The following is a 21,463-nucleotide window of genomic DNA, read 5'->3' as shown; positions in this document are numbered from 1 at the left end:
GTCGAGCAGCTGACTCTTAGGTTTTTGGCTCAGGTTGTGATCTCCAGGTCAGGAGCCCCATGTCAGGCTCTGCACTTAACAGGAAGTCTGCTTGTGATTCTTTCTCTCCCTCTGCTCCTCTCCCCATTCATGCTCTCTCTCTCAAATAAATAAATGAATCTTTTAAAAAATGTTTACTATTCAATGACATACATAGATCGTAAAATGAGATGTGGAGTCACAGACCAAGGAACATGTTTGTATAACATCTATCCATACATGTAATATGTAAAGAACTCTTACAACTCAATTATAGGAAGACAAAACCCCAATAAAAAGTTGGCAGAATAGAGGCACCCGGGTGGCTCAGTCGGTGAAGTGTCCACCTTCAGCTCAGGTCGTGATCTTCAGGTCCTGGGTTGGAGCCCCACATCAGGCTCCCTGCTCAACGAGGAGCCTATTTCTCCCTCTCCCCCCTGCTGACCTCCCTCTGTCAAATAAATAAATAGAATCTTTTAAAAAAAGTTGGCCAAGTATTCCAACAGACACTTGATCAAATAATATAGATGGGTGGCACGTAAGACACTTCACCAAAGGTTATAGATACGTGGCAAATAGCATCATCAGTTATTGGGAAAAATACAAATTAAAACCACAATGAGATGACTAAAATTGAAGACTAAAAATACCAAGTGCTGGCAGGATGTGGAGCAACCTGAACTCTTATGCATGGCCAGTGCAAATGCAAAATGACCCAGCCACTTCAGAAAACAGTTTAGGAGGTTCTTATCAAGTTGAGCGTAGATTTACTATATGACCCAGCAATTGCACTCTTAGGCATTTGCCCAAGAGAAAAGAAAGTATTTGTCCATATAAGGCTTGTATAGAATGTTCATAGCACTGTTATTGACGAAAGCCCCAAACTGGAAACAGTCCAAATGTCTAGCTCCTGGTGAATGGAGAAACTAAGTGTGAGCTAGCCCCACAAAGTAATACTGCTCAGCAACAAAAAGGAACCAACTACTACTACTGGACGACAGTACGACAGTACGGTTGGGTGAATCTCAAAAGTGTTACACTAAATGAAAGAAGTCACATGCAAAAAACTACATCCTGTATGTTTGCGTTTATAGGAAATTTTAGGAAAGACAAAACAATGGTGATAGAAAGCACATGGTTGTTGCCAGAGGCCAAGGGGTAGGATGAGAGATTTGACTGCAAAGGGATATGGGGAAACTTTTTGGGAAGTTGTGGAAATGTTTCATAATATGATTATGGTAGTGGTTACATTACTATATGTATTTGTCAAAACATAAAACTGTCCACTTAAAAATAGTGACCTTTAGGGACACCTGGGTGGTTCAGTTGGTTAAGCGTCTGCCTTCAGCTTGGGGTATGATCCTGGGGTCCTGGGATGGAGCCCTGCATGGGGCACCCTGCTCAGTGGGGAGCCTGCTTCTCCTTCTCCCTCTGCCTCTCCTGGCAGCTCCCCCTGCTTGCTCTCTCTCTCTCTCTCTCTCTCTCTCTCTCTCTTCTCTCTCTCTCTCTCTCTCTGTCAGATAAACAAAGTTCTGTCTCTTTGTGATGAATGAGGGCAGTTAGCCCTGTCAAGATGATGACTTATTTTTTTGCTTGTCTATTGGCATGAGGATCCCAAAGTGATCAGGAACAAACCATAGCTTGCAGTTTAATGGGACTCGTGCTGAGTGTGGTGTTCTACTTCCGGGAACCAGGACCTCTAAACTCATGATGTTGCTTAGAGTTCCAGGATTTGGACCCACATATACCCCAAGTTGGGTCTCAAGGACTGGTGGTAAACAAGGCCTCTCATACTTCTACCTCTTGATTCTTGGACTCATGTATTCTATCTATTGGGAACATAGCATTTTATAAAGGTTATCACTTTAGGGTATATATTGCATCTTGGAGAATGGTACTCCATCTTTGTAAGTTATTGTCTACAAGGTGATAATTCAGCTGTGCCTTCAAAATGCTCTTTCATCATTCTGTCAGGCTACCAGGTTCTGGGCATTGTCCTATGTGATGGAGCCACTGGATTCCATAAGCATGTGCCCCTGCCATACCTCCTTTGCTCTAACATATGTTCCTTAGTCCCATACCAGATAATATGAGGTCTTGAATTGAACCTGTAAGCCTTCGGATAATATTGCTGGGTGAGACTCTGTTGGCAGAAAGGGCCTTGATACATGTATCAATTACAGTCAAGATAAATTGCTAAGTGTTTCAAGTTGGAAGAAGTCCAATGTAATCAACTTGCCACCAAGGGGCAGTTGAAGGGATAGTACCATAACAGGGGCTCAGCCTTGGTCTCTATTGAGTAGCATGCTGGGTTAACATTTAACAACCTCTTCTCTGAGCAGGGGCAAGGTGGGGGCTGGTTCGTAGAATCTGCTGATTTCTGTGTTGTAAGTACTCCAACCACAGCCAATTTCAACACGGTGTCACTGATTCCCAAAATTCCGGAAAAGTAAACAGTTGACTCTCCCAAACCAGGTTGGATATTTAACAGTGACAGTAGAAGGTAAGAGGAGAGCCCACACTGTTGAACTCATATGTAACCTCCGTCGTGGCACCTGGTACTCTGTTCATGTACAACGGTCTCAGCACTGGAATGTCTGACAGAGGCTGACTGCCATGAACTGGCTGGATTGCTCTGACCACGTGAGCATCTGGTGCCTCTTCCATAGTGGATGCTCTCTGCTAGGAGATAACATGTGATACAAAGATACTCACACTTTGTACTTACTACCACAGGCTTTCTCACATGCATCTTTGCCCCTGATCTGCCAGTATTTCTACCCTCCAGACCCCATGACCAACCAGCCAAGTCATCACCACTGTCTATGAGCTTACATAATTCTTAACCAAGGTCACTTCCCTTTCCACACAACACGAAGTTATGCCCATTGGGAGGACTTCCCCTTACCACTGTCTGGAGCAGCTATACATCAGAAGTCCATTTTCGCTTTGTACCCACATATCAAGCTGACCAATATGTGCACTAAGTAGGCCATTTTTCTTCTCCATCAGCTGGTCATAATGCACTGAGCATGTAGCCATACATGCAAGCTAAGGAGAGATACTGATATAATAATCCCAGATGACACAGGAACCTGGGCATTTGGCTCATTCCAGCTTACTTGTCCTCTGGTTTGTCTTACAGTGCATTGCTGCTGGACTCATTTGACCTTGTGACCCAGTGGCTCTGACAAGAGCCAGATCATGATGGGCAATCTGGCCACATAATTATTTGATGTCCCATGGTCTGTCACTCCATTTCTACCATGAACCAGAGCATGCCAGGAGCTGGTTTTCAAATTCTTTGTTGCAGACAGCAAAGCTTTATTTCAAAGGTCTAAGGTTTATGATGGGATTCTCCTTTTGCGATTTGACATAAACTCGACATCTCTTTTCAGAGCACAGATAACGCTAATATTATGGTAGAGGTCTGCCAGTTTTTAGCCCAAGCAGTATGGCTTCCTGTACTTCAGCCTGGACCTATTGTAGAAACCTTTCCTTCTACTGAACCCCACTTAAAACTAGTCTGCCTTCTATGCCACACTGCAAATGTGTCAGAGTAGTATTCTCAGGTGTAGAATGTGCAGCTTCCAGAACCTGAAGAGTCCTACCAGGCATTATGCTTCCTGTTTGATGAGGGATGCAATTTATCCTTTCCCTTTGTTCTTTACTTGGAAAAGGATGTCCTCAAATGCTCCAAGATCCCTGAAAATTTTACTGATATAGTGTGCCTTTAATTCTCTTTTTAAGAAATAGATCTTATTTTTCAGAGAAGTTTTAGGTTCACAGCAAAATTGAGCAGAAGGTACAGAAATTTCCCATGTACCCCTGGCCTCACATATGCACAACCTCTCCCGTTATCAACATCCCCCACCAGAGTGGGACATTTATTACAATTGAGGAACCCATATTGACACACGATAATCATCCAAAGTCCATAGTTTACATTAAGGTCCACTCTTGGTGTTATACATTTGATGGGTTTGAACAAATGTATAATGACAGGCATTCACCATTGTAGTATCATACAGAGTAGTTTCCCTGCTCTAAAAACCCTCTGTGCTGCACCTATACATCGCTCCCTTCCTACCAAGATCTGGCAACTACTGATCTTTTTACCATCCCCATAGTTTTGCCTTTTCGAACTGTCATATAGTTGGAGTCACACAAAAGGCCACATTTTCAGATTGGCTTCTTTTACTAAGTAATATGCATTTAAGATTCCTCCATGTCTTTTCATGGCTTATAACTCATTTCTTTTTAGCAGTGAAGAGTATTTCATTGTCTGGATGTTTATTTATCCATTCACCTGCTGAAAAATATCCTGTTGCTTCCAAGCTTGGGCAATTATGAAATAAGTTGCTATAAACATCTGTGTGCCTGGTTTGTGTGTGTGTGTGTGTGTGTGTGTGTGTGTGTGTAGACATAAGTCTTCGACTGGGACTTTGATTCTTCATAGGATTTATCTTTCATCCTTTGAAATAAATATATCTTGTCAAGACTCCAATGTACTTTCCACTTTTGTTCATTGACACAGTGGATCAATAAGATATTCTGCAGGATGTCCAGATTTTCCAAATCCTTTTAGTCTATTTCATGACAGAAGAAAGAACACAGCCCTGGGGCAAGACCATAATGGATGCTGTTGTTCATCCCTTGTAAATGTGAACAGCTTCCTATCTTCCTTCCAGATAGGACAGAAAAGAACTTCTCTGTCATATCAATGACCATATACCGTGTACCTGAATGGGAAAGACTCCCCAGAGTTGACTTGAATTGAAGCAAGAGGACAATCCTTTATCTTGCTACCAGTGACTTGATTGGGTGAGGCAGCTCCCTGCAGCTGAGGGCAGTTCCTTGGGAAGGATTCAGCTATGAGCATACAACATTCCCTACAGCTGGGGGAATGAATGCGTTGGACCCGGAGGGGGAAAAATCCAGATAGCATCCCACAGCATCCACCTCAGATATTAGTTAACCAAGTGGGGATGTTGAATAGGCAGGTGGAGTTAGGAGAGATAGCTAGAGTTGGAAATAGAAAGGTGGGAGCCTGTCATACAGATGTTGTCTACAGCCAGCTGTGAAACTGCATGAGATCACCAAGAGAGTGAAAGTAGATTAAAACAAGATAAGGGGAACCAAGGACTAAGCCCTAGGGCCCACCAACATTAAAAAAGAATCCATGAAAGCAGAGATCTTTGTCCTTTTTTCACTGATGCATCCTAAGAGCTTAGAACACAATAAGTGCTCAATAAATATTTGCTGATTAAATAAAATTCAGGAAAAAAAAAAACAGAGATGGAAGAGGGATTCAAATCATGTCATGTAGGGGCTCCTGTGTGACTCAATCGGTTTAGTGTCTGCCCTCTGCTCAAATGATGATCCTGGGGTCCTAGGATTGAGCCCTGCATTAGGTTCCCTGCTCAGTGAGGAGTCTGCTCCTGCCTCTCCCTCTGCCCTCTCCCTGCTTGTACTCTCTCTCTTTCTGAAATAAATAAATAAAATCTTTTTAAAAATCATGTCATGTAGGAGGAATTATTATGTATGATAGATTTAATATTTGTGTCCCCCTGCATTCATATGTTGAAGTCCTAACCCCAATGTTACAGTATTTGCTCTTTTAAAAAATATTTTATTTATTCACAAGAGACACAGAGAGAGGCAGAGACACAGGCAGAGGGAGAAGCAGGCTCCCTGCGGGAAGCCCAACGTGGGACTCGATCCCGGAACTCCAGGATCACACCCTGAGACAAAGGCAGAGATGCTCAACCACTGAGCTCCCCAGACGTCCCTGTTACAGTATTTGTAATGAGGTTCTTGGGAGGTAATCAGATCATGAGGGTGGGTACCTGGTCTGCTAAGAAGAGACACCAGAAAGCTTGAACTCCCTCTCTCTCTCTCTTTACACCCAGGAATTACCATGGAAGACACAGCAAGAAGGCAGTCCCATCTGCAAGCAAGACACCCAAGTTCCAAAGAGCAAGACACAGGTAACCAGAGGGACCGATGGCCAGCCATGGCCTACCATAAGGTAGTCATGTAGCCTTGGGCAAAACACTGCCACCTCTGCCCCTACCTTCACTCCTGCTCAAACTGAGAAGTTGGACTATATGACTTCTGTGAATACGTGGTGCTATTAGTATTTTAAAATATAGAATTAGGGTGCATGGATGGCTCCGTCGGTTAAGTATCCGCCTTTGACTCAGGTCATGATCTTGGAGTCCTAGGATCGAGCCCCACCTAGGGCTCCCTGCTCAGAGGGGTGTTTGCTTCTCCCTCTGTCCCTCCCCCTGCTCATGCTCTCTCTCTCTCTCTCAAATAAATAATTAAAATCTTAAAAAATATATATATATAGAAGTAATTCATGTTCTTTTAAAATCTTTGACCATTACAGAAATACGTGGAGTAAAATGTGAATGTTCCCTGTGCCATTATCTCTGCAGAGTTAACCACAATTACCTAAGTAGCATACATCCTCCCAGACTTCTTTTCTGCCACAGCCCTGCTCAAATTTTCATCCCTTCTGGCAGCCTTCTGATGTACCAGGCCCCATATTGTCCTGCTATTTTCCCCCCTTGGCACTTTATATGGGAAGACAGAGGCTAAGGGGACCAGAGACAAAGAGAAGCAGTTGCTTCTGTGGGCTGGTCATGGAGGCAGAAATCCAATCATCACACGCTTCAGAGCAGGAAACCTCTGAAGAGCCATTTCTGGGGCTGGCCAACCTAACACCCAGCTGACAAAGAGAGCAAGTGTGGCTGTGATGCTTCCATTGGTGGGGAAAGAGCCAGAATGCAGACCATAAGGACAAATTTTGAATGCATTTGGTCATTTAATTGTTATAATTGAGGTACAAAGTACAAATAGTAAAATACACAAATCTTAAGCATACAACCTAAAGATTTTTACACACATGCACTCATGTGTGCGTGCGCGTATGCGTGCGCGTGCACACACACACACACACACACACACACACACACACTCCTAAGCAAGTACCACCCAGACAAAGAACATTTCTAATGCCCTGGAATTTCGCTAGGCCCGTTAGCAGGCAGTCCCTCCATCCCAAGGTAACCACTATTCTGACTTGTATCACCATCTCTATTCATGTTGGCTGTTCTTGGATTCCATCTAAATGGACTCTCACAGCATGTAGTATTTTATGCCTGCCTTCTTTTGATCATGATTAGGTCTGTGAAATTTGTCTAAGTCATTGCATATAGCAATGCCTATTCTTCTTATTGCTGTGGGCCTATGTCACAGTTTGCTTATACTTCCTACTACTGACAGACATTTGTTGTATTTCAGTTGGGGGCTATGATGCATAAAGCTGCCCTGCTTGTTCTTGTGTTCTTGTGTTCTTGTGTTCTGATGGGCACACATGCTCGTTTCTGTGGTGGATCTACCTAGGAGTGGAATTCCTCCCTCATGATTTGTTCCTTAAGGAAATGATCAGAAGGCTTTGCCCTGGCCATGAATGCTGAGGCCCCAGAAGGAGCTGCAGGAAGACCGTGGAAGGGGGAGAAATGTGCCTGACAAGGTCATCCCCCTCTGGAAGGGGCAGCAACTGGAGGTTGACTTAAGATGCCCAGGACCCAGAGGGGTCATCTTGCCCAATCCCCACCACCAGGAGTGAGGCTGAGTGGCCCATTCCAAGGCCAGAGATTCACTGACTTCCCTGGCTGTTTATCTGTGCCTTGTGACTCCACCCTGTAGCTCAATGAGTATTTGGGGTGGGGGGTTAAGTTCACATTCTCAGAGCTGCAGACAGACTTGCTTGGTTCAGGCCAGGGTCTGTTCCTGCCTGTAGAGGGACTTTGAGTTTTCAGGAATTAGCCCTGATCAGCAGGAAGCCAGAGAACAAATCAACAGACCCAGTCACAGCAGGACCAGAGCTCCCGAGGCGTTCAGCTTGTGGTACCACTACGGCCAGCAAATCAGAGTCTGAAAGCAAACGAGGCAGTAATCTCCCGAGAAAGCAGATGAAGATAGCCTTGCATGCCTAGCACCTCCCAGTTGGCCGGGCTCAGTCTGGGACACTGCAGGCTTCCAGCTGAACCTGTCCCCTAGTGTGTACTTTATACAACCAGACACACCCTTGTGTCATTGGAGTCTGCCTGGAGATGGGTTTAAGAGACCATTTTACTTAGAGGCGTCAGTCTGAGAGCACCCAGGGCAGCCTCTGGGCCTGCTATGCAGCCCCTGGTGTTCATACAAACCCTGGTGTTGTGGCAGCGGGCCCAGAATCACCATCAGCCAGAGCACGGAGCCTAAGCCCCAGGCCAACCAGCAACTTCCCTCTGGGACCACAGTTTGGTCAGGGGTACGATGGGCTAACAGTACTGGTTCTTGTGTACACCTAGAGTTGTTTTGAGAATCACCTAATCATTGTTATTCATCAGAAGGACTAGATCTAGCTCTATAAATATAAACTATGATATCAGTCATTGTTTATGGTCGTAATGAGGGAATGATCATTGAAGTGGCATCTGCTGAGGGTGGCCCAGCCAGGACAGGTCCCTGCCTTGGGCCTCATTGTCACCTCCCCGATCCCAGGCCTAGAGTAGATGGCACAGCCCGAGCCCATGGGAGGAGGGAGTGACCCTGAGGACAGATGTGATCAGAGTTGTGAGGAGCCAGACAGGAGGCCATGTCCCCGCCAGGGCCTTGAGTCAGAGGGTTACCGCACCCATAATTATTATTATCTTTGTTTGTAGATGAAAAAACTGATGGCTATAGGTTAAGAAATGAAATCAGGATTGCATGGTCTTTAGCAGTGTGGGAGCCAGGCTTCCACTCTAAGTACCCCTTTCCAGGGTGTCTCCCGAGCAGAATCGATCCCAATCCTGATCCTGATCCCAATCCCAATCCCGATCCCGATCCCGACCCTGATACAGACTGACCCAGGCAGGAAGCCATATGGAGCCTAGGGAACTGGTCTGTGATCCCTGAGCCATCACCCACTGGAAGGCTTTCTCAGCCAGCGTGCTGGCTCCACCCTTCCCACCCCATGACACTTCCCTAGCCTTCCACAGATTGGTACCAATTCCCCAAACCAACCAGCCTTCCCAACCTTCTAGGATCTTCTCAAATGCTGCCACCTCCAAGAAGCCTTCCCTGATCTCCCCAGCAATTTGAATCGCTCCTTTTTTGATCTCTTACAGTTTTTGTTTTGTGTTGTGTGTAAAAAAAGAACATGTGTCAGAGATTTATTTAACTCATTCGTGAGGGAAACCAGCAGGACAGCCAAGATAGCTCCCAGGAGGAGAATTTGAAGAACAAGATATTTACAGGCATTGTTAGAATAGGTTTGGTGGTTCAGATACTAACCCGGTATTGCCCTCCAGGGCAGAAATCCTTAACCTTTGGAATTATCTTTTCTCCCTGAGGGAAATCATTTGCACTCTGCCTGACAAGAGGCTAGACAAGTCAACACGAAACTTCACAGACCTAGATTCTAGGCCTTCCATCGGTTCTCAACAGAAAGTCAGATACACATGTGCATCTTGAGATCAGGAGTCCCCCAACTATAATCGTAGGGCCAAACCTGGTAAAGTTTTCATGGAACCCACCATGCTCAGTTGTGTATTCATTATCTATGGTGGCTTCTGCACCAAACTGGCAGAGTTGAGCACTTTTGTGACAGAAATCGTATGACCTGCAAAGCTGAAAATATTTAATGCCTGGCCCTTTACAGGAAAAGTTTGCTGACCTCTAATCTCTCATTGGATGTTTTTCTTTTTCAAATTTTTTTATTGCGGTAAAATTCACATGATATAACATTTATCATCTTAACCATTTCTAATTGTACGGTTCTATGGTATTTTTTCTTAAGATTCTATTTATTTGAGAGAGCGAGCGAGCACGCACAAGCAGGAGGAAAGGCAGAGGGAGAGAAAGAAGCAGGCTGCTCACTGAGAGGGAAGCCCAAAGCGGGGCTCAATTCCAGGACCCCAGGATCATGACCTGAGCCAAAGGCAGACGCTTAACCAACTGAGCCTGTGACTAGCTTATTGCTCTTAGCATAATGTCCTCAATATAAAGTGTGTCAGGTTTTCCTCCCTTTGTAAGGCTTTTTTTTTTTTTTTTAAGATTTTATTTATCTATTCATGAGAAACACACACAGAGAGAGGAAGAGACACAGGCAGAGGGAGAAGCAGGCTCCATGCAGGGAGCCCGATGCAGGATTCAATTCCGGAACTCCGGGATCACACCCTGAGCCGAGGTGGATGCTTAACCATTAGTCACCCAGGTGTCCCTGTAAAAGGTTGAATAATATTCCATTGCGTGGACAGACTACAGTTTGTTTTCTATTCATCTATCAGTAGATGCTTGCGTAGTTTCCATGTTTTAGCATCATGAATAATGCTGCTATGAACATGGCTATAAAATATATTTTTGAGACCCTGCTTTCAGTTCTTTTGCATGTTAACCCAGAAGTGCATTTGCTGGATCATATGGTATTCTATTTTTAGTTTAGTGTTTTGTTTTGTTTTTTAACCTTAGTGAAAAACCAGTGCTTTTAATCTATGGGGGTGGTGGGGGGGGGAGCCTGTAGTGACACATTGGAAATGCTTTGTAATCAGTATATTAAGGAGACATTCATACATTTTTATTGCTTAATTCTGATTCCAGATTTAAGCTTCTGAACATGCCTTTTAAACATACAATTAAAGCTATTCATCATAATTTGCTATACTACCAACATGAAATTACAGTTACTTCGGAGCATAAGTTAAATGGTTTAAAGTAAGCCTGTCACATACCTAGAAGACACCTTCCTGTCTCATACATGCAAATTAACTTCTCCATGTAAATGTCTCTTCGCTCTAAGTTAGCCTGCTCCCGAAGTCACTACTCTGAAGTTTATCATGGTCCAAAGAGAAGGAAAAAAAGTGTAACCGGGACTGATATATATATAAAATATATATATATATATATAAAGATGGCACAGCAGAAGGGAATGCAATTCTACAAGTGCAAACCCTCAAGCAGCAGCATATGATAAACCCCTTCTTTAGAGAGGTATCCTTTCTATCACTGATACCACAGGCCAAATTACATAGCATGCCATCTTCAAGTAACAGTTGAGACAATAAAATGCAGAGGCATCACAATGAATCCCACTTAACGTAACTACAGACCAACACTTCTCTACAAATTAATAAATTCTTTGTCTGATTGCCAATTAAATACAAGTTTTAACTTCATAGTTTAACAATTAAGGGTCATACACTGAAGTCAATACATACACCTAGCATTTCAGTCTGAACTGTTTCATATACTTAGAGCTGCAAACAATTACAAGGTATGGCCTAACAAACGCTAGGGGAGATTTTTTTTTAATTTTTTTTTTTTTAATTTATGATAGTCACAGAGAGAGAGAGAGAGAGGCAGAGACACAGGCAGAGGGAGAAGCAGGCTCCATGCACCGGGAGCCTGACATGGGATTCGATCCCGGGTCTCCAGGATCGCGCCCTGGGCCAAAGGCAGGCGCCAAACCGCTGCGCCACCCAGGGATCCCTAGGGGAGATTTTTTAAAAGTAGTTTTACAGTATTAAACTTATCTTGCACACTTAAGTCATCATACATACAGGGCAAAGTCAGAGCTTTTATATTTGAGTTTATTCTTCATTTAACTTTTAAAACACTACTATAGTTGAATATTAAAACAAAAACAATAGCACGAAGTGAGCTATGATTATAGTCCTTCACTCATCCACTACTGCATATAAAATGCCAGCAGCAGTGTTATTCACCGGCCCCATTAAGAGGTCTGACACTGAACACCACCACTAGGATGATGTTCATCATCCTCATATGCTTCCCCACTGTAATGGCACCGGCTTTCTTAATTGGGATCAAAGTCTACCAGTTCTACCTGGTCCATTTCATCTGTCTCTTCTACTTCCTTCCTCTCAGGTAGGAGTTTTTCCAGCAAAGAAAGTTTATCAGGAGAGAGAGAGCCATTCTCGGGGAAGTTTACCTCAAATTTGATGATTAGGCAACCCTTCTCATATGGTCTACGATAAATTGGCATGCCTTCATTTAGCACACGCTTGATATCCCCATGCTTGACAATCTGACCTGGATGAGAGGTGATGACGATGGTTCGGTTGTCAAGAGTAGATATTGGCTTTTGAAAGCCACACGGGGCTTCAACCAGCTGTATATCCATACACATGAAAAGATCTTCTCCTCGTTGAGTAAAAACAGCACGGTCCTTCTGATCTAAAACAATGATAATATCTCCTGGTTCCAGTCCTGGTTCTTGGTCTCCCTCACCATGGAATGTTATCTTCTGGCATCTTTCATGCCTTTGTCAATATGCACTTCTAGAATCTTTTTCTCTCGAACTATCTTCCTTCTGTTGCAGCTTTTACATCTATCTTTAGGACTAATCCGTTCCCCATGGCCCTGGCACTCCATGCACACAGATTGAATTTGCTGAACAATTCCAGGTCCTATCTGATGAATTCTTATTTGCATTCCAGTACCTCTGCAATTGGGACAACATTCGACTGCTCCTTTCTTACCACCTCGGCCTTCACATTTATCGCAAATCACATTCTTTTGCAGAGCTAGTTTTCTTGTTGCGCCATTATATAAATCTTCTAAGGTTACTGAGAGCTGATGTACAACATTTTTACCTCTCCGTTCTCTCTGCATCCTGCCTCCTCCTCCAAAAAACATATCAAAGATGTCCATGGAGGAGCCAAAACCACAACCAGCTCCACCTTCTTTAATTGCCTGTTCTCCTCCTTGTCATATAATTCCCTTTTCTTAGCATCAGAGAGCACTTCATGAGCTTGGGAAATCTGTTTAAACTTCTCTCCTTCATTTGGATTCTTATCAGGGTGGTACTTCAAGGCCAGTTTCCTGTAAGCCTTTTTCAATTGCTCCTGGGTGGCATTGGGTTTGACCCCCAAAACATCATAGTAAGTGGTTTCTTTCACCATTTTCTACAGCTGGTGAGAGGGCCAAGGCCGGTGTGGGGGAGTGGGAAGGACTGCATTGTTGGGCGCAGCTCCGGGAGCCGCCGCTCCTCCATGTCTCACTGAGCGTTCTAGAAAGTTCCCTATTTTTAGTTTTTCGAGAAACTGCTCTATTATCTTCTACAGTAATGACACCATTTTACGTTCCCACCAAGTGTTTCCATTTCTCCACATCCTTGCCAACATTTGTGATTTTCTGTTTTGGTTTGTTTTGGGGGTTTTGGGGTGGGATTGGGTTTTTGTGATGGTAATAGTCATCCTAATCTCCTAGGTGTATGGGCCTACCACATGCTTCCCCTACCCCTGGTGCTTTGCCTCCCCGAGTCACTTGTGTCCTCAGGGCGAGATAGTCACATCCTCTGGGCAGAGACAATCATTTCTGTATCCCCTTCAGTGACCAGCACACTTGTCATCTTGAATAATCCCTGGTTTCTGGGAGCTTACCCTCTGTGTGGGGGGGAAGTAAACAATTTAGAAATGCCCGAAAGACCATGCTGGGCATGGCTGGGAATACCTTAGAGCTGCAGCAGGGAGTGGCCACAGTAGGCTCCCTCCTTCTGGCCTCTGCCCTCTCTCCATCATCTGGCACCCCCTCAGCCCAGATATCACAGCACTCTCATTGCCTCTTCATTTCCTCATGCTCAGAAATAAAGTATAGACTTCTTAGGTCAGTGCAAGGTCTGATCCACCCTTCCTTCCCAGCCTTGGCTCTGGGGAGCCCCGTCTGTCCCCACTGTGTCAGGGCCTCTGGACGCTCCTGTTTCCTAAGCACACACTCTGTGCCATCCTGGCTATCAAGGCTCACCTGGGGCACCTCACCAGCACCCCATCCCAGCCAGAAGTCCTCACACTCTCCTCCTGGTTCCCTGGCCCATCCAAAGCTTCCTGCAGTGGTGTGTGTCTTGCCTGGTGCAGGGAAAAAAACGTGGAATGGAATCTAAGGATCCGAGTCTGATCCAGGCTTACTCTCCAGCTGGCTTTTTGTCCTGGGTGAGTCAAGCCTCATATTGTTCCTGCATCTTTAGGAAAAGGAAATGGGTACGGGGTCCTCTGGAAGTTTCCACCAACAGCTGAAATTCTATAATCCTCAATTATTTTATTTTCCTTGTTTCCCTGCCAGACTGGATGTCCTTTAGGGTGGAGACTAATTTGTTCTTTGTTGCCCCCAGGACCCACTGTACAGCTGTCCATGCAGAGAAGCTCAGGATATGATTCTTGGATGAGCAAAATAATTTCAGATGGATTTCATGTTTTCCTTCCATCAGGCTCCTGTACATGGGCAGCTTTGGGGCCCCACGATGTTCTCTGCACCTCACTCATGACATGCCCACTATCTGGAATGTACTCTTTTCTTCCACCTGTCTAGCTGACAAATCCTTCTCAGAGAGCCAACTCCAATGCCATCTCCTCTGACACCTCTCTCACCCTCCTCTGTGAGCTGGGCTTCTCCTGAGCCCCTGCGGCTTTGGGGCACTCTCTCACCAAAATTGAAAGCACTTTATCTTTTCCACTAGACTGTGGAAGCACAGTCACCTCTTCCTCATCATCGCTGATCCCCCAAGTGCACCTGCTGGCTGTTTGCAGACAGGAGGAGGTGAGGTCAGTGGGATCCAATACAAAGGAAGCATTGTGTCCAAGGGATTTCAAGATATTCTGCTTCCCTTCTGGCTGCACAGCGTCCCAGGATGTAGCCTCACAGAGCCCAGGTCTAGTGCCAGTAGCAGCAGGATCACCCTAACGCCTATCTCCCTGGGTCCTCTGACCCTAACTCCTATCTCCCTGGGTCTTCTCTCTTTGTTCTCTTGGACGGGGCCATAGCCCTCCAGGAGCCCCTTCTCAGCCACACCCTGGGGGTTCCAGATGAGTGTGGTGGCTGCATCCAGCTGCTCCTGCCAGCACTCAGGCTCTTGGGAAGGATGACTAAGCAGATCTGGGAGGTGAGGGGAAGAGTCTTGCCAATGGAGCTTCAAGGAGTGAGCTAATACCAGGATTAATCCCCCCACTTGAGAGAGGCTTTTTGACCCAGCACGGCCTCCTTCTTCCTGCTGGGGGCAGGGGAGGCCAGGGCCATCAGCCTGAAGGATTGTGCTGTGCAACCAGACATATGGGAAAACAGAGGAAATGAAGCCGTCCACCCCAGAAAGGTCCCAGGCTTCAGGAATGGGGATACAGAGGGGGCTGGGGCAATGTTCTCCAATGAATACACATTGGAGGGGGCAGATAAATGGCAATCGGGGCTATGCCACAAGACACAGGCTGGGGGAGTAGAGCAGACGTCAGTCTTTTCCCAAACCTGCCTATATATCACCAGGAGGTTTTTACTTGTTCAAATTAAGACTGTAACACCTCCTCCAACTGCTTTGATGGAGGGATTAAATGGGATCATGTAGGTGGAAGGATTTATTGGCCCTACTTTCCCTGGTAGTTGGACCCAGGAGCTAGAGAGCCCTTGCCTGTGCTAATAATGAAGCTTCAGGGGAGATCTGTGTGTATTTATGATTCATAGGGGGCATGGTGGGGTAAGAGTGGCTTGGTGACCTAAACCTCCTGGGTCGAAGTAGGAGCTAGAGAGCCCTTGCCAGTGCTAATCATGAAACCTCAGGGGAGATCTGCATGTATTTATAATTTATAGGGGGCATGGTGGGGTAAGAGTGGCTTGGTGGCCCAAACCAGGTGGACTGTGCCAATGTCATCGGAGAGGGCATGGGCATCTGGGACCAAGACCTGGCCAGTAACATGTCTACTCCCTACCATGGTGGTCCTGCCTAGAAAAAGGCAGCAGTATGAATGCCCAGGCAAAGGCACATTCCTTCAGGGTGCAGGATGCTGACATACTTCCCAGGCCTGTAAGCCTGGCAGATGGCCTGATGCTGACGCTTCCTGAAACACTGAGCTGCAGAATTCTAGCGGTGAGGAGGGTTTTAGGGGCCTCATTACTCAGATAGGACCTGGAGGTTCTCAGAAGAAAAGGCTTGCTGGAGGCCATATGGCAAATTAATGTCGGAGCCTGGTTGCAGGAAACCACCTCCACAGTGAACTCAAGTCTGGCTGAGGGTCAGACAAGTTAGGGCTTGGGAGAGGTGAACGTTCTCCCTTGGAGGCCCCACAGCAGCGGGGAAATGGACCCAATATTTGAGGGCTTTGTACCCTCTCACCAAATGAAGCCATGACCTTTCATCTCTGATCCCTTTCGCTCCACAAGGTAAATTTAATGAACATTCAGACAGGCAAACAGTGGGGATGGGTGGCACTCTTTCCAGATTGGCATTTTCTGTGCAGGTAAGGCCAGGGAGGAAGGCCCAGCTTTGGGTTTGCTCCAAGGGATCCTGGCTAAGCCTGGGATATCTCAGGTCAAAGACTGTGTTTGTTTCCAGGGCACCATTTTGCTGCTCTCTGCACTGCCTCCTGGGACCCCAGTGACCTTAGCAGAACCCCTTGCTTGCTCTGTCTGCAGCTCTACAGTAGGAGCGACAGTGGATAGTTTGGGTCTCTGCAGTAGCCCCTAGACCTTTCAGCAGAATCAAGCATCTCTGGCCTTGTCAAGATCCTTGGTGGGCACATTGGTGACAGGACTGTGTTAGCTGGGGGCCATGAAGCAGGCCTGGTCACTGCCTGGCTGATGACTCAGAAAGAACAGTTTAGGACGCATCTGTGCCCAGAGGACTTTGACATCTTGTCCTTCCAAGGCCAAGGATAGTCTTGTTCATGTAGGAAACTCCCAGAACTGAAGATGGTCATTCCTCCTGCCTGTCCACCACCACCCTAGCATTCATGGAAAACACTCTGAAAGAGAAGGGCCTTTCCCATTAGGGGGTAACCAGGAGGCATTGGAGAACAGAGAAAGATCTTGAAACTAGGGAGTCCAGAGACCTGGGTCCCAACCCTCGCTAGATGACCTTGAAACAAGTCAGTCTCGGGCTCATCCTATAAAACAAGGGGGAAGCCAGCTGGCCTGGCTAACCCACAGGTGGTTGTGAACTCAGTGCAAATGTGTTATAAGATGTGAAGCACTCTTCTCATGGCAGGAAACCCCTCTGCCCTCATTTCTGGCTTCTGCCAATCATAGTCTACCCATCCCTGCCCTGGCACCTCTGCCAGGCCTCCCAGGCCTTAGCTCCTGTTGACCCTCTGCATGAAGCACTGGACAACACTGAGAAAATAAGACAGGGGTATGGGGCTCTCAACTCTAATATGTCAAAACTGAGCTCATGCATTCCTCCTAATTCTGTTGCTCGAGTCTTCTCCACCAAGGAATGGAGTCTCCCATCAAGGCAGCCACAGGAACCAGCAACCTGGACATTCATGCTTGTAGATTGTGAAGCCATGACTTACTTTTCCCTCCACTGGGCATGCTGGAAGTGAGCTGAGCAGAGTCACTGATTTCCAGAGGACGCCCCCCACCGTCCCCTCAGGAGAACGAATCCTAGTGATTGGGATTTCAGTGCTCTTTAGGGAAGGATGGAGCTTGGAGAGGAAGTGGACAGGGCCACCCAATGGGGGTATTTGGGTGGTGGGGGACAGAGAGACTTGTTTGGGGAAGGGAGAGAAAGAAGAGGATTGGGGTGGAGGCCCCAGGAGACATGCTCTGAAGTCTAGAGACTAAGGAACAAAGGAGAGCAGATGGGAGGCACAGCCCCTCATCCAACTTCAACCTACAGCAAGACCTGCTAAAACCTTCAGGATTTGGTTTGGGGAGAGCAAAGGGCCAATATCTGGAACTGGTAGAGAAATGGCCAACACACCTTTCTCCAGGGCACATATAGCCCCCAGGGCATTAACCACGTTCTCCCTCAGACTGCATATCCCTGCAGGTTATACCTTGCCTGGCCCTCACCTGCCTTGCCAGCGCCACGTGCAGGGGGCTGTGCCCCCCACTCCGGACTGGCTTGTTTAGCTGGTGCCTTTCTCTAGAGTACCTTGCTCCCTGTTCCTCCCATGGAGGCCCTTCCTCACCGTCAGGTCTCATTCACAAGACATGCTACTAACCACTGTAAAGTGTACAATTTCGTGTCATTTAGTACATTTACAATATTGTGCTATCATTACCTCTCTATTTCCAAAACATTTTCATCTTCCCAAAAGGAAACCCTGTCCCCAAATAAGTAGTCACCCCCTATCCCTGCTACCCCTGCTTCTCTTTAGCCTCAGGCAACCAGGACTCTGCTTTCTGCCTCTGTGAATTTTCCTTTCTGACTGAATAATATCCCATTGTGTGGACATACTGTGTTCTGTCATCCATTCACAAACATTTGGGTTGCTTCCACCTTTCACTGCTATGAACATTCATGTGCAACTATTTGTTTGAATACTTATTTTCAATTCTTTTGGGCATATACCTAGGAGTGAATTGCCGGATCATGTTATGATCTATGGTTATGATCTGTGGTCTATGGTTAATTTCCTGAGGAACTGTTGATTTGTTTTTGATGTCTTCTTTCCCTTTACCCCTAGCTGTCGATAGCTGTGCCGTCCAACAGTAGCCACGGGTCCTATGTGTGGTTGTTTATTTTTTTTTATTTATGATAGTCAGAGAGAGAGAGAGAGAGAGAGAGAGAGAGAGAGAGAGGCAGAGACACAGACAGAGGGAGAAGCAGGCTCCATGCACGGGGAGCCCGACATGGGATTCGATTCAGGGTCTCCAGGATCGCGCCCTGGGCCAAAGGCAGGCGCCAAACCGCTGCGCCACCCAGGGATCCCATGTGTGGTTGTTTAAATTTAAATTGGTTAATATTGGGCAGCCCAGGTGGCTCAGTGGTTTAGCGCCGCCTTCAGCCCAGGGCCTGGTCCTGGAGACCCGGGATTGAGTCCCACATCAGACCCCCTGCATGGAGCCTGCTTCTCCCTCTGCCTGTGTCTCTGCCTCTCTCTATATCTCTCTGTGTCTCTCATGAATAAATAAATAAAATCTTTTTAAATAATTTTTAAAAATTGGTTAATATTAAATAAAGTTCAAGATTGAGATCTTTGGTCACACTAGCTATGTTTCAAGTAGTCAGTAGCTACACATGTTTAGTGTCTACCAAAGTTCCATCAATCCAGAAGGTGCCATTAGACAGTGCTTATCTACCCTGTGCGATCTCCCCTGCAGAAGGACCAAATCCATCTGGTTTACCACAATGTACCCAATGCCTAGGTAAGTGCATGGCCTGTAGGGTTATTATTTGAGGGAGGGAGGGAGGAAGGGTTGTTTTCAGAGTCATTTCTTTACTTGATATTCTCAAAAAAAAAAAAAAAAGCTATAAGGGAGGCAGGAACAGAATGACTTTTCTGATTGTGCAGCTGAATGGGCTCAGAGAGTGAAACAACATGCTGCAGCCTCCCATTCCCTCCACCAGTCAGACTTTCAGGGACTCCTGAGGCATCTGGACAGAATAGGAGTGGGCAGCCCGGGGCCGGGAGAACCCAGAAGGCAGCAAATACAGCAGTCTGGCTCTAGAGGAGTGAGGGTATTTTTGATCTGAAAAGGGCTTTGAGTGGGACCTTACCCAATCTCTGTTTTTTATTTATTTTATTTTATTTTTATTTATTTATGATAGAGAGAGAGAGAGAGAGAGAGAGGCAGAGACACAGGCAGAGGGAGAAGCAGGCTCCATGCACCGGGAGCCCAATGTGGGATTCGATCCCGGGTCTCCAGGATTGCGCCCTGGGCCAAAGGCAGGCACCAAACCACTGCGCAACCCAGGGATCCCCAAATCTCTGCATTTTATAGATGAGGAGAGAGGCCACAAGAAGGGATGTGCCCACGGGATTCATTAAGAGGCAAAAAGTCTGGGGACATGGGTGGCTCAGTGTTGAGGGTTTTTGGCTCAGGTTGTGATCCCAGGGTCCTGGGATCAAGTCCCACATCGGGCTCCCCGCAGGGAGCCTGTTCTTCTGCCTATGTCTCTGCCCCTCTCTCTATGTCTCTCATGAATGAATAAATAAAATCTTAAAAAGAAAAAAAAGAGGCTGGGACTAAGCCTTGGAGGGCTTGGAAGTCAGGGCCAAAGCTTTGGGGGAGTCACTGAAGGGTTGAGACCAGAGTTGTGGCCTCTTGAGACCCACGAGGTAGCATCTGGGAGTTGGACCAGAGAGATGGAGGCTGAGGAAGGTAGCAGGTGGAAAGCCACCATAACCTGCAGCAGGATGGGGGTGGCAGGGACAAGAATCAGTGAAATCTGAATGACATGAGAAAAAGAATATTGGGGTGAGGGAGATAGAGAAGGCAATGGGGATCTTGAACTTTTGTGACTTGGAGGGAGAAAATAGGGTAACACCTGCCAAGAAAGAATTCAGGAAAGGAGCTGGTGTATCCAGGAAGGTCAAGGTGAGTCTTAGACACAATGAGTGATTCACTTATAGGATATCGGAGCAAGAATGGGCTCGGTAGGTGACATACAGTTCTCCCTCTCGGTTTCACTGAGGCCCAGAAAGTTGAAGGTACAGGCTTACAGGTGCATGGTGTGTGCAAAATGAGACTGGAGCCAGGATTTGGTCCAGCAAGGTTTTGATTCCATGCCACTGAAACCTCCCTAATCTCACTTCACCCCAGCCAGGACCCCCCACAATGCACGTATGCTGGCTGAGAAATAGATGTTACTTCCCTTTAGTCATATCAAATCCTGTCGAATGAACACTTGCCTGGTCAAGGATCATCTACTGGGTGTCTAAATATAAGCCAAACATCAATCTTTTATCACAGTTCCTTGGGACTTAAAAACCTGTTCTGCTGAAGACAACTTTTTTAATGGCTTTTCGGTTGATGATAACCTCGGTGTTTCTGGATACACGGTTTGTTGTCCTTTAGTTTACATTTTCCCTTCTGTAAAGTGGGTATGATACAAGCTCCCTCTCAGGTAGTGACTGCTCTGTGAGATAATGGATGGCAAGCACCAAGCATGGTTCTAGTATATGCCAGATATCTGCTGCTCTCGTCCCTTCTCCAGAGCGTGGCATAGATGACCAGGTTGGCTAATCACAGCAGTTAGTTGGCTGGATCAGAGAGATCAAAGACCTGAAAATTCCTTAAAAATGAAAACTCCCTGGTGTAACTAACAGCACAATGAATTAGCATGGCTGGATTGTGTCGGTAGGTGGCAATGGGGGGAGGGATACTTTTCTTGGAAATGGGGTAGAAGTCATGACAGTGCCTTGAAAGGGAAAGAGCGTGCTTGCAGGCATGGGTGTTGCTAATGTACTGAGGTACATTTTTTTTTTGAAAAGGAAAAAATTTTAATTACAAACCAAGTTTACATACTGTTAAGTGGGCACCAACAGCTCAGTTATAACCACTTGTAATACCACTACTGGGACCTCACAGGAGCCAAACTCATCTCTTCCCCACCCATTAACTCCCGGTGTGCAGTAACAGCACAATTATTTCATGTCACATTTATGGAGAACAAGGACCACTTTACATAAAGTACAAGTGTATACCCTTAACATTCCACAGAAACACTGCACGTGCG

General features: G+C 46.1%; 1 pseudogene; it reads right to left on the bottom strand.

The window, feature by feature from the left end:
- Positions 1–11,788: 11,788 nt before the first annotated feature.
- LOC129501031 (dnaJ homolog subfamily A member 1-like) lies at positions 11,789–12,980 on the bottom strand (annotated as a pseudogene).
- Positions 12,981–21,463: the final 8,483 nt, after the last annotated feature.

This window comes from Nyctereutes procyonoides, unplaced genomic scaffold, assembly GCF_905146905.1.
Source record: "Nyctereutes procyonoides isolate TBG_1078 unplaced genomic scaffold, NYPRO_anot_genome, whole genome shotgun sequence".
Taxonomy (NCBI): domain Eukaryota; kingdom Metazoa; phylum Chordata; class Mammalia; order Carnivora; family Canidae; genus Nyctereutes; species Nyctereutes procyonoides.
This window is presented reverse-complemented; position numbering and strand designations above follow the sequence as displayed.